Genomic DNA, 17,450 nt, shown 5'->3' with positions numbered 1-17,450 from the left:
TGTTGAATTCAGAATGCTAACGAAAAATGATCGTCGATGTCCAGCTCTGGTTTATATACCTTTATTGTAAGTGCCGTGTGCAAAAAATACGTTTTACCTACGTTTTCTTATATTTACCTGTTTGCATCACCTATAAAGTGCCGTGTGCAAAAAACTGAGGGTCGTGTGCAAAAGAAATATACCTTTTACCTGTGTTTTCTTATATATACCTGTTTGCATCCTCTGTAAAGTGCCGTGTGCAAAAACTTACCTATGCATTGTGACGTCATCCACTGTATAAATACAATGTGATTATGACGTCACACTTTTTCATTTACAGTCTAGACAGCCTAGTCTAGCCAGCCTAACCAGTTTGAACTGAATTTTTTACTGAAAGACAATAACAAATAACACACAATACAAAAAAAAAAACATGTGTGTGTTATGTCTGTCAAGTTATAACACCAGGTCACTTTTTTAAAAAACTTAGAATTTCTTTTTAAATTTTTTAAACTTTTTTTAAAATTAACTTATAAATTTTTTAACTTTTAACTTTTTTAAAATAACTTTAAATTTTTTTTTCTTATTAATTTTTTTTTTTTTTTGGTAAACTCCCCTTATAGTTTTTAAGAAATAAAATAAAAAAAAATCATGTAATACTACATCAGTGTTATGTTATTGTATGACTTCATCTTTTATACAGTCGGGTTCGGGGTTTCGGGCAGCCATGGCGAATTTCGGCAAAGATTTTACCCCAGTGAAAAAGGCTTGTAATCCACAGTGTAGGTCGTTTAAAGTTGTTTCACATTGTTTATGATTGTGATTATGTTATCGCTCACCTATATGTTTAATGTCAGCTATGCTAAATAACCCATTTCTGTGTAATTTGAGAGAATGTTTTGACATGTGGTTAAAGTATGGCGTGCTATTCATGTTATCATTTAAAAAGTCGATCCTAAATAAATCTGTCTTAAAAAATACATTTTACGAATGACATTTAATATGATTGATTAGAGTATAGGTATCCATATATAAGAGATATTATTTTGCATTACATTTAAACATGTTTTTCTGTCCTGTTTGTCTGTCAATTGTTGCTTTACTTCCTTTGTAAAATGAGGTTAAATTGAGTATCACTGAATATTGTATGCTTTTTTTTTTTCAGGATCAGCTAAGATGTTGTTTCACTGGATTATTTAATTGGGCATATAATTGGATAATTCTGGTAAGTTTGTCTTTGTTTTGTTTACATTTCCTATGAAGGTCATCTTTGCATTTAATCATGATTATGTAAAGTTGTGTTTTGAATGTAAATACTGTATTTATCCTCATTTCATGTGATTTACAGTTGTATAACCTGCATGTAACTCAGAGTGCATTTAATATTTCTATGATGGGTCATTCTATGATTGAATTTAAATCAGAAAAATATTCACTAAATTTTGGTAAAATACATGGTATCTTTTACATTTCTGTCCCTTTTGTCTGTAAATTATTGCTTTACTTACATTGTAAAATGAGGTTAATTGTGTATCACTGAATTGTATGATTTTTTTCAGGATCAGCTGAGATGTTATTTCACTGGATTATTTAATGGATAGACTTATTGGGCATATATTTGGATATCTCTGGTAAGTTTGTCTTGTTTTTTAATTGTTTACATTTCCTATGAAGGTCATCTTTGCATTTAAGCATGATTATATGGTTAATTTAATTACTGTGTAATACTTATGTGATCTGTTGTCTCTAACTTACATTCATATAAGCACACCCTTATTTAACCTAAAATATATTAACACATGATTAAGGGATCTTCAGAATATTAATAAGTCCTTTTGTATAAATTATATGATTTAATTTCATAATTCATTATGTATGTTACCCATGGCCATGGAATTCAGACTTACTAAATGGTGATCAAAGAGATATTAATTAGGAATCTAATAAGAGAAAAGGAGGAATTTACAAAAGATTAATCCTAAGTTATTTACTTTTTGTTTTGATTCTAAATATGTGGGATATATGGCATACATATATTTTCATTTTCACTTTTGTTTCTTAGTAATGAGCTTTTCAAAAAATTAAGGACTACATGTTGTACTGTGATGATGCTAAAAAAGATGTATTTTTCTGTATGCAGTACTGACAGATATTAAACAAAATTGAATCTGCTGTTAATAAAAAATCTTTTAGTGTCTAAATAATTAATTTGATAATCATTTTATTTGTGATATCAATACAGTAATTGTGCTTTTTTTTATTATCTAAAGATAACATGATGAACTTTTCTCATCTGGAGTTAATGTTAAAAACAATTTGTTTTGAGATTAAAAACAAACATTTTCATGAACTTTTTTGGCATTGTACATGTTTGTTCAATTTTTAAACATGCATTGTTTCACACAGTACTCTGTCATATTAACAAAATGGTTTTATTTTCTATACAGTCCTCAACCTGGAAGATATGTTTTGTTCCTAACCATCTATAATCCATTCTCTATGAAGTTCAGACTGTCTGCTCTTCCTTTGGAAATACACAGTTAGTCAACCAACATAGAAACACACAAACTTGAAGGTAAAGTTTCAATGAGATACAATTGTAATATATATTTATTTATTATTTTATTTTTTTTTTTTTTTACATATGCATGTTTATAATTTTTAATTGATATGTAAATGATATATTTAAATAAAAAGGGCTTGGTGGTCATGGTCATTTTTAGACTATATTGATCTCCTTTAGAAGAAGAAGAAGAGCTCCATTTCAATATATATATACAAAAATGCATGATCAAATTTTGAAACTAAAATGTATGAAAGTTTTCTTTGCCAAATGATAGTTAACAGCTGAAGATAGCATATCTATAGAATAAGTTAAATATGGCTAATTTGTAACCCCCCCCCCCCCCCCCCCCCCCCCCAGCTTCCTTAATATCATAGTTGGTAAAGATAGCAAGTTTTGACTCCAATTGCTGATGAATTCTGAATTTCCCATTTAATATTAACATTATATCACAGGGAAAGAATACTATAATGTAGCACATCAGGATGACCAGAAAAGAAATCTTAATGACCCTCTTAACTATGTATAAAGACTGTAACCTTATAACTGATGTAAGATAATCTGATTGTGTGGAATTAAAATTCCCTGGTGTTTCTACTACCCAAGATCTTCTTATGAGTGCATGGGACTGTTGTAAACCTTCTCCTGTTTATAAAAAATATACCTTGGAGCATGACACTTTATTCATAAAAGGTACTTTCAATATCATTTCTATGAGTTTTTGTTCTTTCTTTTTAATAATCTAGTGTTATATCTCATTTAAACCCATTAATATGTATGCTTCCAAAATCTTAGATCTGTCTGTATAGTTTTTTCAGCTCTTTGAACACAAATACCCTGATTCAATCTTTTGAGGTAAACATGATAGAGACATCATAGATGATTATCAGAGTGTGTATCACAATCTTAACCATAAGGTCAATTTAAATGGTCTAAGGCACAACAAATGAAAGTGAAAACTTTTTTTTTTTATTAGAATACATAATTTTGTAATAAACAAATACTGGAAAAGTTACTCTCATAATAAGCCTTAATGTCCTCCAAGAATTCAGTTTGGACTTCCTCCATTAATCCTTGTATCTTCTCCAATGGTTTTGTGGGCTAAAACATGTGTCTTTAACAACATTTTTTTTCTGACAACTGTTTTCTCTTATCATCTATAAACTTGACTTCTTCTCTAGTCAAAGGTCTTTCAGGGTAATCCAAGTAATTCTTACCCTCTTTTGGTAATAAATGGTTATATTCTTCATTGGCTTCTTCTGCAATCAAGGGTCTTTCTATGTAATCTCTGACAACATTAGGATCACCCTTCTCTGGACTTAATTGATTATATTCTTGTTGAGAAATGATCTCAATAGTGCCATCTTTTTTTATTTTAACTGGTATACCTCTGTCTATATCTTTCTCTGAAAGAACTCTCTTTCCAAACTGAATTTTACTCATTCCTTTACTCTTTTCTTTACTGGAGGTGTTACCCATGGTTAATATGAAAAAGTCAAAATCTTATGTTACAACTTGTATTTATACCCTTTTTGTCTATATTTAGAATTCCATCAAGCTTATATTATATAACAATTTTTTTTTTTCAACTAAGACATTTTTTTTATTTTTCAGGATTCTCTAGTGAGGGCTTATGGAAATGATCTATGTCTACTCTCAGAATGGTGAAAGACTATCAGATTATGCAAAGACTAACAGAATATCCTCTCTTGGAACACTGAAACAAGAAAATCAAACAGGAGATGGATGGAGGATTTAAGAAGCACATAGATAAATATGATTTCCAACGAATTTAACCAGTATTATCATAGACTGTGGTTTACAGGATGACAAAGTAACAGGATTGTATCTTTTTACTGTCAGACACTGACTATGGATAAGATGTACCCATTTATTAAACTGAGATCTAGTCAAATCAAGTACAATTGTATTGAAAATATGATTTTCTGATAGCATGAACTCTTTAAAAATTAATTCTCACAGACCTCAAAGTATCTGAATGTGACTTTTATTTTTACCAATTTCTATTGAAGACTGTTGTTATGTATGAGAAGTATACATTTAAACCTTTTATTTTTCATCTTATTTCTATAACCCCCTAGAAATTACACAGATATTCAGATGCTGGATTTAATATTATTATTTAACTTTCCTGGAATGGTAAATATATTTTGTTTGTGTATGTATCATTTTTAAAATTTTGAATTTAAAATTGGTCTCAATAAGACCCCCAATAAAGATGCAAGTGTCCCATAATCTGTGGTTTAATAATATCTTGAATATCTTTATCATATCATATTCATCATACTAATTACATATTGAATGTTTGTAGGAATACACTTTGTTGTTTAGGACACTTTGTCAAGGTCAAAGCATAAGATTATTGAGATGACTTCTTTGACAATAATTTGTAACTTACAAACTTCACATCATAAGTACACAGATGAAGAATCAATAAGATATTTCTATAGATTTTTTGGATCATTTACTCCTGGGTAAAAGTTAGTTACTAACTGAGATTACTGATTTGAATCCTGTAATGCAATAACTTAAACATTGTGTGATAACTTATAGACTTTATAAAAATTAGGTGCAAATTCTTAGGAAAGGATTGAAATGTAAATCATATGCACTATGTTCAAGGATGTTTAAAGACTATTACTATGTAATACCTTAGAATTCTGTAAAAAAAAAAAAAAAATTATCACTGCGTAGATAAAGACTGGTTGGAATAATTTATGTTTTGAAATAAGGTTTAGGGAAAAAAGTCAAGAATGTGGATATGACTTTTATTCAAATGGTGCAGTTCAGCAACTCTGGTGATTTACATACCTTCAGTCATAAATACATGTAGATAGGTATTGGGAAGACTCCTCTAGATTTTGAAATTTTTAAATCAAAAGTATAGAATTTAAGTTTGAAAGATTAAATGGCAGCATATCATTTGCTTGTGAATTAAAAAATAAATCCAAACATATACATCTTTGGATGATAATTGTAGAATTTTATCAATTCCTGGAGTTCAGTCTTGATATCATCCTTTAATGTCCTTAAAATTTTAATGACTGTCTTTTAGTTTTAGTTGAACTAGTTTCTTTTCTACATGTGAAAATGACATCATCCAAAGAAGTTCTTCATCTGCATGTTATATGAAGAAGACAATTTTCATCACAGTGAAAGAGATTGTTTTGTTAAACATATTGCATTGATGCACAAATATACTTTTAGATTTTTAATAGCTAGGGTTCATATTTCTTAATATGGAATGCTAAGTACTGTTGATTTCAATTTTTTGTGAACAAAGACATACTAGTAGAAAAAAAAATGTACATGATGTGTTAGAAAAGCATGTGTAAACCTGATGACTTTATAATTGCTGATTAAATCAATTATGAGTTTCATCTTTGTTACATTGTAAACATTTCTAAGTAGGGCACACATTAGAAACTCTTAAAATTCTGAGTATCAGGGTTTAACACAACAATTCCAAATGATTTTTGGACGCTTTTCATGTATCAGAAAGGCAAAACAGAATGTTTGTTCACAAATGTTCCAAAAGGAAAACAACCACAAAGAAATGATTTGTATTGTTCTTTATGTGATTCATGTAAAATGTATTTTAAAATTGTACCCTAACAATTATCTTTTGCATAAATACATTTTTTGTGGAGAATTTCTCATAACTTTGAAAAAAGTAGTCTTATTGTATAATATGGTTAACTTAAAATTTTGTAGACTTAAAAGTTGTACATGATGTGTTACACATCTTACATATGTAACCATTTCATTTCAGGGCATTCAGCATATATTGTGGTTTTGTCTTAAATTTGTTTGTTCATGTAATCAATAATTTGAGAATACTCAACTCAAATTAGGTAATGCATGAGAGAATAGGCAAGAAAATCAGGTTTAAGAAATGATTTTTACTATTTATAAGGGGTTAATCTATATATTGAATCTATAAGTACATTTAGTCTATACACTTAAGGTATTTGTTTATGAAATAAACTTGCATTTGAGCATTTTAAGACAATTGTAAACATTACTTTAACCAGTTTAAAAAATGATTAGATTCACTGTTAGCATGTTATTTCTTGTAAAATAAATGAGAAAACAATTTTATTTGAGTCAGTTTTTTTTAATGTAAATAAGAAGCATTGGAAGTTGGGAATATTTCACAAAGTTGATTGAGCATAATTCTCACTAGGACAGTAGGAGTATTATGATTTAAGCATTAAAGAAACCATTTCATATTTCAATATACAAACCATGTTTAGTCATGCAGTATATAGTTTACACTTACCAAAAAGTAAATGGTATCTCTATTCAGGGTCAATCCAAAGGTCAAAAAGAAATGAAAAAAAAATATTTCTCTTTATGTATCAAACATGTAGGTATTATTGCAATAAATTCACTGTATTCATTTTTTGTCCTCTTTCTATGTATGAATAGCTCTGATTTAGGCAATCAAAATACAAAAAGCAAATGAGTTATGTCAAATGATGAAGGTATACACCAGAAATTAACATGGACAGAGAATTCTGAGTTTCCCTCAAATATGGCCGCCAAGTGATGTGAAATAAAAACAAAATGTGGATTCATCTATTAGGATTGAGACTTGTACATATTATGAATGATGGGTACTATGACATTAAGAATGACATGAAAGAAATAAGTTTGATTCAATTATATAAACAGTTCTTAATCCATACAGTCAAAATGGAGGGCATATATTTTTCTTTATAGGCATAAAGTAACAAACACTCACCCAATCCATCAAAATTTTACTTTTTGAAGAAAAGGAACCCTACTTACTTTGTTGAGTTGACATTCAAATTTTTTGTTTGACAGGTAGACTAATGGTTTCTGACTAGTATAATGAGAACTTTTTATTTAAGAGTCATCATATTGTTTTGATATTTTGGTTAAGATAACTGAATGACATCAGTGAATTTGTTCATACAAAGGAATAAAAGCTTTTCCAGGTTTCTTCCTCAGTCAGATTAAATAGTGTCCAACTAATACATGTATATCCAACATATAAGATACTCATCAAAGTCAAACAAAGGTAAATAAATGACCTTATTAAGTTTTTAGTCAAAAGGTCAAAGAGATGTGGACATCTTGTTTAATTGGACAATTGTTTAGTTAATATTCACCAAACTTCATGGATAGGTTAATTAAACAAACTTCATATATTTTGATTTTCAGGTCAAAGATCAGCACAATTTTTGCTATACCATTGTTGTCCATGAATATCTTAACACCTCTATTGACTTTTCAGGTTAAAGGTCAATGCATTCCTGCTACAGTAAAACTTCATTATAAGGATCTCATAGTGATATTCTTTATTTGTAAGGAATAAGGTAATTATAAAATCTCCTACTCTTTCTATAATATGTCACTGAATGTGCTCCTTTATTTTAGAGAGTTTTACAAGCAAATCATATACTGACTTTCAATCCTTCAAAATACAATTTATATTGAATCTTGAGATTCAGACTTTCAGGCTTTCAGACTCTCAGGCTTTCAATCTTTAAAAACTTTTAAGCTTGAGGACTGAGTATTTTAATATTTATTTTGTAAGTCTTGTCTTTTATGTCATTATGATTAATCCTTAGTAATTCAAACTTTTCATGTTTGTAAAACTATAGTGTGAAAGTACAGTGTTTGTGTAATCTTCTTAATATTTATCTAAAATTACTGCTTTTAATACAGTCAAATTTAATTTGTGATGATCAAATTTTCCAAATTGCCTGACCTGTACATATTTAAAGTTTCAATATCATACACTCTTGAATATTTAAATATCAATATATTGATTCAGCATACACTCTTGAATATCCTTAAATATCAATATATTGATTAAGCATTTGCTATCAACCATACACTTGTTAACCTAAGGAAGGCTCTTACCATAAGTTAAACTCATGGAATTCTTCAAGCAATTTTGAAGAATTTCTGTTATAAAGGATGCTAAAGACAAAAAACCCATAAATTTCCTAGCAGTAATAATTTTTAAAACTACATATCCACATTAAATTGGGGAACATTTGAAAAGGAAGAACCCTTTTCCTTTATAAAAATGTTCCCCAATTTAATGTGGATATGTAGTTTTAAAAATTATTACTTCTAGGAAATTTATGGGTCTTTTGTCTTTAGCATCCTTTATAACAGAAATTCTTCAAAATTGCTTGAAGAATTCCATGAGTTTAACTTATGGTAAGAGCCTTCCTTAGGTTAACAAGTGTATGGTTGATAGCAAATGCTTAATCAACATATTGATATTTAAGGATATTCAAGAGTGTATGATATTGAAACCTTAAATATGTACAGGTCAGGCAATTTGGAAAATTTGATCATCACAAATTAAATTTGACTGTATTAAAAGCAGTAATTTTAGATAAATATTAAGAAGATTACACAAACACTGTACTTTCACACTATAGTTTTACAAACATGAAAAGTTTGAATTACTAAGGATTAATCATAATGACATAAAAGACAAGACTTACAAAATAAATATCAAAATACTCAGTCCTCAAGCTTGAAAGTTTTTAAAGATTGAAAGCCTGAGAGTCTGAAAGCCTAAAAGTCTGAAAGTCTGAATCTCAAGATTCAATATAAATTGTATTTTGAAGGATTGAAAGTCAGTATATGATTTGCTTGTAAAACTCTCTAAAATAAAGGAGCACATTCAGTGACATATTATAGAAAGAGTAGGAGATTTTATAATTACCTTATTCCTTACAAATAAAGAATATCACTACGAGATCCTTATAATGAAGTTTTACTGTAGCAGGAATGCATTGACCTTTAACCTGAAAAGTCAATAGAGGTGTTAAGATATTCATGGACAACAATGGTATAGCAAAAATTGTGCTGATCTTTGACCTGAAAATCAAAATATATGAAGTTTGTTTAATTAACCTATCCATGAAGTTTGGTGAATATTAACTAAACAATTGTCCAATTAAACAAGATGTCCACATCTCTTTGACCTTTTGACTAAAAAACTTAATAAGGTCATTTATTTACCTTTGTTTGACTTTGATGAGTAACTTATATGTTGGATATATTAGTTGGACACAATCTAATCTGAGTAAAGAAGAAACCTGGAAAAGCTTTCATCCCTTTGTATGAACAAATTAATTGATGTCATTCAGTTATTTTAACCAAAATATCAGAACAATCTGATGATTCTAATATAAAGTTCTCATTATACTAGTCAGAAACCATTAGTCTACCTGTCAAACAAAAAATTTGAATGTCAACTCAACAAAGTAAGTAGGGTTCCTTTTCTTCAAAAAGTAAAATTTTGATGGATTGGGTGAGTGTTTGTTACTTTATGCCTATAAAGAAAAATATATGCCCTCCATTTTGACTGTATGGATTAAGAACTGTTTATATAATTGAATCAAACTTATTTCTTTCATGTCATTCTTAATGTCATAGTACTCATCATTCATAATATGTACAAGTCTCAATCCTAATAGATGAATCCACATTTTGTTTTTATTTCACATCCCTTGGCAGCCATATTTGAGGGAAACTCAGAATTCTCTGTCCATGTTAATTTCTGGTGTATACCTTCATCATTTGACATAACTCATTGGCTTTTTGTATTTTGATTGCCTAAATCAGAGGTATTCATACATAGAAAGAGGACCAATAAAAAAAAATGAATACAGTGAATTTATTGCAATAATACCTTAATGTTTGATACATTTTAGAGAAATATTTTTTTTTCCATTCCTTTTTGACCCTTGGATTGACTCTGAATAGAGATACCATTTACTTTTTGGTAAGTGTAAACTATATACTGCATGACTAAACATGGTTTGTATATTGAAATATGAAATGGTTTCTTTAATGCTTAAATCATAATACTCCTACTGTCCTAGTGAGAATTATGCTCAATCAACTTTGTGAAATATTCCCAACTTCCAATGCTTCTTATTTACATTAAAAAAAAAAAAAAAAACTGACTCAAATAAAATTGGTTTTCTCATTTATTTTACAAGAAATAACATGCTGACAGTGAATCTAATCATTTTTAAACTGGTTAAAGTAATGTTTACAATTGCCTTAAAATGCTCAAATGCAAGTTTATTTCATACACAAATACCTTAACTGTATAGACTAAATGTACTTATAGATTCAATATATAGATTAACCCCTTATAAATAGTAAAAACCACTTCTTAAATCTGATTTTCTTGCCTATTGTCTCATACATTACCTAATTTGAGTATTCTCAAATTATTGATTACATGAACAAACAAATTTAAGACAAAACCACAATATATGCTGAATGCCCTGAAATGAAATGGTTACATATGTAAGATGTGTAACACATCATGTACAACTTTTAAGTCTACAAAATTTTAAGTTAACCATATTATACAATAAGACTACTTTTTTCAAAGTTATGAGAAATTCTCCACAAAAAATGTATTTATGCAAAAGATAAATGTTAGGGTACAATTTTAAAATACATTTTACATGAATCACATAAAGAACATATCAAATCATTTCTTTGTGGTTGTTTTCCATTGGAACATCTGTGAACAAACATTCTGTTTTGTCTTTTTTTGATACATAAAAAGCGTCCAAAAATCATTTGGAATTTGTGTTAAACCCTGATATAAGAATTTTAAGAGTTTCTGATGTGTGCCCTACTTAGAAATGTTTACAATGTAACAAAGATGAAACTCATAATTGAATTAATCAGCAAATATAAAGTCATCAGGTTTACACATGCTTTTCTAACACATCATGTACATTTTTTTTTCTACTAGTATGTCTTTGTTCACAAAAAATTGAAATCAACAGTACTTAGCATTCCATATTAAGAAATATGAACCCTAGCTATTAAAAATCTAAAAGTATATTTGTGCATCAATGCAATATGTTTAACAAAACAATCTCTTTCACTGTGATGAAAATTGTCTTCTTCATATAACATGCAGATGAAGAACTTCTTTGGATGATGTAATTTTCACATGTAGAAAAGAAACTAATTCAACTAAAACTAAAAGACAGTCATTAAAATTTTAAGGACATTAAAGGATGATATCAAGACCGAAGTCCAGGAATTGATAAAATTCTACAATTATCATCCAAAGATGTATATGTTTGGATTTATTTTTTAATTCACAAGCAAATGATATGCTGCCATTTAATCTTTCAAAATTAAAATAAAAAAATCTATACTTTTGAATTAAAAATTTCAAAATCTAGAGGAGTCTTCCAAATACCTATCTACATGTATTTATAACTGAAGGTATGTAAATCACCAGAGTTGCTGTAATGCAACATTTGAATAAAAGTCATATCCACATTCTTGACTTTTTTCCCTAAACCTTATTTCAAAACATAAATTATTCCAACCAGTCTTTATCTACGCAGTGATAATAAATTTTTTACAGAATTCTAAGGTATTACATAGTAATAGTCTTTAAACATCCTTGAACATAGTGCATATGATTTACATTTCAATCCTTTCCTAAGAATTTGCACCTAATTTTTATAAAGTCTATAAGTTATCACACAATGTTTAAGTTATTGCATTACAGGATTCAAATCAGTAATCTCAGTTAGTAACTAACTTTTACCCAGGAGTAAATGATCCAAAAAATCTATCTATAGAAATGTCTTATTGATTCTTCATCTGTGTACTTATGATGTGAAGTTTGTAAGTTACAAATTATTGTCAAAGAAGTCATCTCAATAAACTTATGCTTTGACCTTGACAAAGTGTCCTAAACAACAAAGTGTATTCCTACAAACATTCAATATGTAATTAGTATGATGAATATGATATGATAAAGATATTCAAGATATTATTAAACCACAGATTATGGGACACTTGCATCTTTATTGGGGGTCTTATTGAGACCAATTTTAAATTCAAAATTAAAAAATGATACATACACAAACAAAATATATTTACCATTCCAGGAAAGTTAAATAATAATATTAAATCCAGCATCTGAATATCTGTGTAATTTCTAGGGGGTTATAGAAATAAGATGAAAAATAAAAGGTTTAAATGTATACTTCTCATACATAACAACAGTCTTCAATAGAAATTGGTAAAAAATAAAAGTCACATTCAGATACTTTGAGGTCTGTGAGAATTAATTTTTAAAGAGTTCATGCTATCAGAAAATCATATTTTCAATACAATTGTACTTGATTTGACTAGATCTCAGTTTAATAAATGGGTACATCTTATCCATAGTCAGTGTCTGACAGTAAAAAGATACAATCCTGTTACTTTGTCATCCTGTAAACCACAGTCTATGATAATACTGGTTAAATTCGTTGGAAATCATATTTATCTATGTGCTTCTTAAATCCTCCATCCATCTCCTGTTTGATTTTCTTGTTTCAGTGTTCCAAGAGAGGATATTCTGTTAGTCTTTGCATAATCTGATAGTCTTTCACCATTCTGAGAGTAGACATAGATCATTTCCATAAGCCCTCACTAGAGAATCCTGAAAAATATAAAAAAAAAAGTCTTAGTTGAAAAAAAAAAATGTTATATAATATAAGCTTGATGGAATTCTAAATATAGACAAAAAGGGTATAAATACAAGTTGTAACATAAGATTTTGACTTTTTCATATTAACCATGGGTAACACCTCCAGTAAAGAAAAGAGTAAAGGAATGAGTAAAATTCAGTTTGGAAAGAGAGTTCTTTCAGAGAAAGATATAGACAGAGGTATACCAGTTAAAATAAAAAAAGATGGCACTATTGAGATCATTTCTCAACAAGAATATAATCAATTAAGTCCAGAGAAGGGTGATCCTAATGTTGTCAGAGATTACATAGAAAGACCCTTGATTGCAGAAGAAGCCAATGAAGAATATAACCATTTATTACCAAAAGAGGGTAAGAATTACTTGGATTACCCTGAAAGACCTTTGACTAGAGAAGAAGTCAAGTTTATAGATGATAAGAGAAAACAGTTGTCAGAAAAAAAATGTTGTTAAAGACACATGAATTTTAGCCCACACAAAACCATTGGAGATTTGTTTATTACAAAATTATGATACAAGGATTAATGGAGGAAGTCCAAACTGAACTCTTGGAGGACATTAAGGCTTATTATGAGAGTAACTTTTCCAGTATTTGTTTATTACAAAATTATGTATTCTAATAAAAAAAAAAAAAAGTTTTCACTTTCATTTGTTGTGCCTTAGACCATTTAAATTGACCTTATGGTTAAGATTGTGATACACACTCTGATAATCATCTATGATGTCTCTATCATGTTTACCTCAAAAGATTGAATCAGGGTATTTGTGTTCAAAGAGCTGAAAAAACTATACAGACAGATCTAAGATTTTGGAAGCATACATATTAATGGGTTTAAATGAGATATAACACTAGATTATTAAAAAGAAAGAACAAAAACTCATAGAAATGATATTGAAAGTACCTTTTATGAATAAAGTGTCATGCTCCAAGGTATTTTTTTATAAACAGGAGAAGGTTTACAACAGTCCCATGCACTCATAAGAAGATCTTGGGTAGTAGAAACACCAAGGAATTTTAATTCCACACAATCAGATTATCTTACATCAGTTATAAGGTTACAGTCTTTATACATAGTTAAGAGGGTCATTAAGATTTCTTTTCTGGTCATCCTGATGTGCTACATTATAGTATTCTTTCCCTGTGATATAATGTTAATATTAAATGGGAAATTCAGAATTCATCAGCAATTGGAGTCAAAACTTGCTATCTTTACCAACTATGATATTAAGGAAGCTGGGGGGGGGGGGTACAAATTAGCCATATTTAACTTATTCTATAGATATGCTATCTTCAGCTGTTAACTATCATTTGGCAAAGAAAACTTTCATACATTTTAGTTTCAAAATTTGATCATGCATTTTTGTATATATATTGAAATGGAGCTCTTCTTCTTCTTCTAAAGGAGATCAATATAGTCTAAAAATGACCATGACCACCAAGCCCTTTTTATTTAAATATATCATTTACATATCAATTCAAAATTATAAACATGCATATGTAAAAAAAAAAAATAAAAAATAATAAATAAATATATATTACAATTGTATCTCATTGAAACTTTACCTTCAAGTTTGTGTGTTTCTTTGTTGGTTGACTAACTGTGTATTTCCAAAGGAAGAGCAGACAGTCTGAACTTCATAGAGAATGGATTATAGATGGTTAGGAACAAAACATATCTTCCAGGTTGAGGACTGTATAGAAAATAAAACCATTTTGTTAATATGACAGAGTACTGTGTGAAACAATGCATGTTTAAAAATTGAACAAACATGTACAATGCCAAAAAAGTTCATGAAAATGTTTGTTTTTAATCTCAAAACAAATTGTTTTTAACATTAACTCCAGATGAGAAAAGTTCATCATGTTATCTTTAGATAATAAAAAAAAAGCACAATTACTGTATTGATATCACAAATAAAATGATTATCAAATTAATTATTTAGACACTAAAAGATTTTTTATTAACAGCAGATTCAATTTTGTTTAATATCTGTCAGTACTGCATACAGAAAAATACATCTTTTTTATCAGCATCTTTTTTTTTTTGAGCATCATCACAGTACAACATGTAGTCCTTAATTTTTTGAAAAGCTCATTACTAAGAAACAAAAGTGAAAATGAAAATATATGTATGCCATATATCCCACATATTTAGAATCAAAACAAAAAGTAAATAACTTAGGATTAATCTTTTGTAAATTCCTCCTTTTCTCTTATTAGATTCCTAATTAATATCTCTTTGATCACCATTTAGTAAGTCTGAATTCCATGGCCATGGGTAACATACATAATGAATTATGAAATTAAATCATATAATTTATACAAAAGGACTTATTAATATTCTGAAGATCCCTTAATCATGTGTTAATATATTTTAGGTTAAATAAGGGTGTGCTTATATGAATGTAAGTTAGAGACAACAGATCACATAAGTATTATACAGTAATAAAATTAACCATATAATCATGCTTAAATGCAAAGATGACCATCATAGGAAATGTATAAACAATTAAAAAAAAACAAGACAAACTTACCAGAGATTTTCAACTATATATATGCCCAATAAGTCTATCCATTAAATAATCCAGTGAAATAACATCTCAGCTGATCCTGAAAAAAATCATACAATTCAGTGATACACAATTAACCTCATTTTACAATGTAAGTAAAGCAATAATTTACAGACAAAAGGGACAGAAATGTAAAAGATACCATGTATTTTACCAATACGAATTTGAATATTTTTATGATTTAAATTCAATATCATAGAATGACCCATCATAGAAATTTAAATGCACTCTGAGTTACATGCAGGTTATACAAGTGTAAATCACATGAAATGAGGATAAATACAGCATTGACATTCAAAATAGAACTTTACATATAAATCATGGTTAAATGCAAAGATATGTCCATCATAGGAAATGTAAACAAAACAAAGACAAACTTACCAGAATTATCCAATTATATGCCCAATTAAATAATCCAGTGAAACAACATCTTAGCTGATCCTGAAAAAAAGCATACAATATTCAGTGATACTCAATTTAACCTCATTTTACAAAGGAAGTAAAGCAACAATTGACAGACAAACAGGACAGAAAAACATGTTTAAATGTAATGCAAAATAATATCTCTTATATATGGATACCTATACTCTAATCAATCATATTAAATGTCATTCGTAAAATGTATTTTTTAAGACAGATTTATTTAGGATCGACTTTAAATGATAACATGAATAGCACGCCATACTTTAACCACATGTCAAAACATTCTCTCAAATTACACAGAAATGGGTTATTTAGCATAGCTGACATTAAACATATAGGTGAGCGATAACATAATCACAATCATAAACAATGTGAAACAATTTTAAACGACCTACACTGTGGATTACAAGCCTTTTTCACTGGGGTAAAATCTTTGCCGAAATTCGCCATGGCTGCCCGAAACCCCGAACCCGACTGTATAAAAGATGAAGTCATACAATAACATAACACTGATGTAGTATTACATGATTTTTTTATTTTATTTCTTAAAAACTATAAGGGGAGTTTACCAAAAAAAAAAATTAATAAGAAAAAAAAATTTAAAGTTATTTTAAAAAAGTTAAAAGTTAAAAAAATTATAAGTTAATTTTAAAAAAAGTTTTAAAAATTTAAAAAGAAATTCTAAGTTTTTTAAAAAAGTGACCTGGTGTTATAACTTGACAGACATAACACACACATGTTTTTTTTTTTTGTATTGTGTGTTATTTGTTATTGTCTTTCAGTAAAAAATTCAGTTCAAACTGGTTAGGCTGGCTAGACTAGGCTGTCTAGACTGTAAATGAAAAAGTGTGACGTCATAATCACATTGTATTTATACAGTGGATGACGTCACAATGCATAGGTAAGTTTTTGCACACGGCACTTTACAGAGGATGCAAACAGGTATATATAAGAAAACACAGGTAAAAGGTATATTTCTTTTGCACACGACCCTCAGTTTTTTGCACACGGCACTTTATAGAGGATGCAAACAGGTAAATATAAGAAAACGTAGGTAAAAGGTATATTTCTTTTGCACACGGCACTTACAGTAAAGGTATATAAACCAGAGCTGGACATTGAGGATCATTCTGTGTGATTACTTTTTAACTTGACAGAAGTAAAATATGGCAGAGGAAAATACAAAGGAGACTACAATACACAGAAACACAGGATCTTTATGGAGATGTAGATGAAGGAAATGATATTTGTGCTTAAATCAAATGGCTTTTATCATGCAGATAAATAAAAAGAAAGAAAAGAAGTGACAAAAGATTAGTGATCAAGGAAAGGGAGATAGACACACCAGTTAGTGAAAAAATACAAA

The 17,450-nt window shown here is 28.7% G+C and overlaps 2 long non-coding RNA genes across 4 annotated transcripts; one reads left to right on the top strand and one right to left on the bottom strand.

Moving 5' to 3' along the window:
* Window positions 1–659: 659 nt before the first annotated feature.
* On the top strand, window positions 660–6,669 carry LOC134264188 (uncharacterized). Of its 3 annotated transcripts, XR_009991467.1 has the most exons (5): window positions 660–761; window positions 1,145–1,204; window positions 1,539–1,610; window positions 2,427–2,554; window positions 4,157–6,669. It is a non-coding gene; the product is annotated as an uncharacterized LOC134264188 (long non-coding RNA). The 3 variants fall into 3 exon arrangements; XR_009991469.1 differs by lacking the exon at window positions 1,145–1,204 and having other exon boundaries at window positions 700–761; XR_009991468.1 differs by lacking the exons at window positions 1,145–1,204; window positions 1,539–1,610 and having other exon boundaries at window positions 665–761.
* Window positions 6,670–10,540: 3,871 nt separating this feature from the next.
* LOC134264187 (uncharacterized) lies at window positions 10,541–16,560 on the bottom strand. The gene is made up of 3 exons (XR_009991466.1): window positions 16,480–16,560; window positions 14,655–14,782; window positions 10,541–13,043 (listed from the first exon to the last, which is right to left on the bottom strand). It is a non-coding gene; the product is annotated as an uncharacterized LOC134264187 (long non-coding RNA).
* Between the last annotated feature and the right edge of the window lie 890 nt (window positions 16,561–17,450).

The sequence above is a fragment of the Saccostrea cucullata genome, unplaced genomic scaffold, assembly GCF_032062105.1.
Source record: "Saccostrea cucullata isolate Sc308-1 unplaced genomic scaffold, CSIRO_AGI_Scuc_v1 ctg10058, whole genome shotgun sequence".
Taxonomy (NCBI): domain Eukaryota; kingdom Metazoa; phylum Mollusca; class Bivalvia; order Ostreida; family Ostreidae; genus Saccostrea; species Saccostrea cuccullata.
Note: the sequence above shows the minus strand (reverse complement) of the source record. Positions and strands in the feature narration are given on the sequence as shown.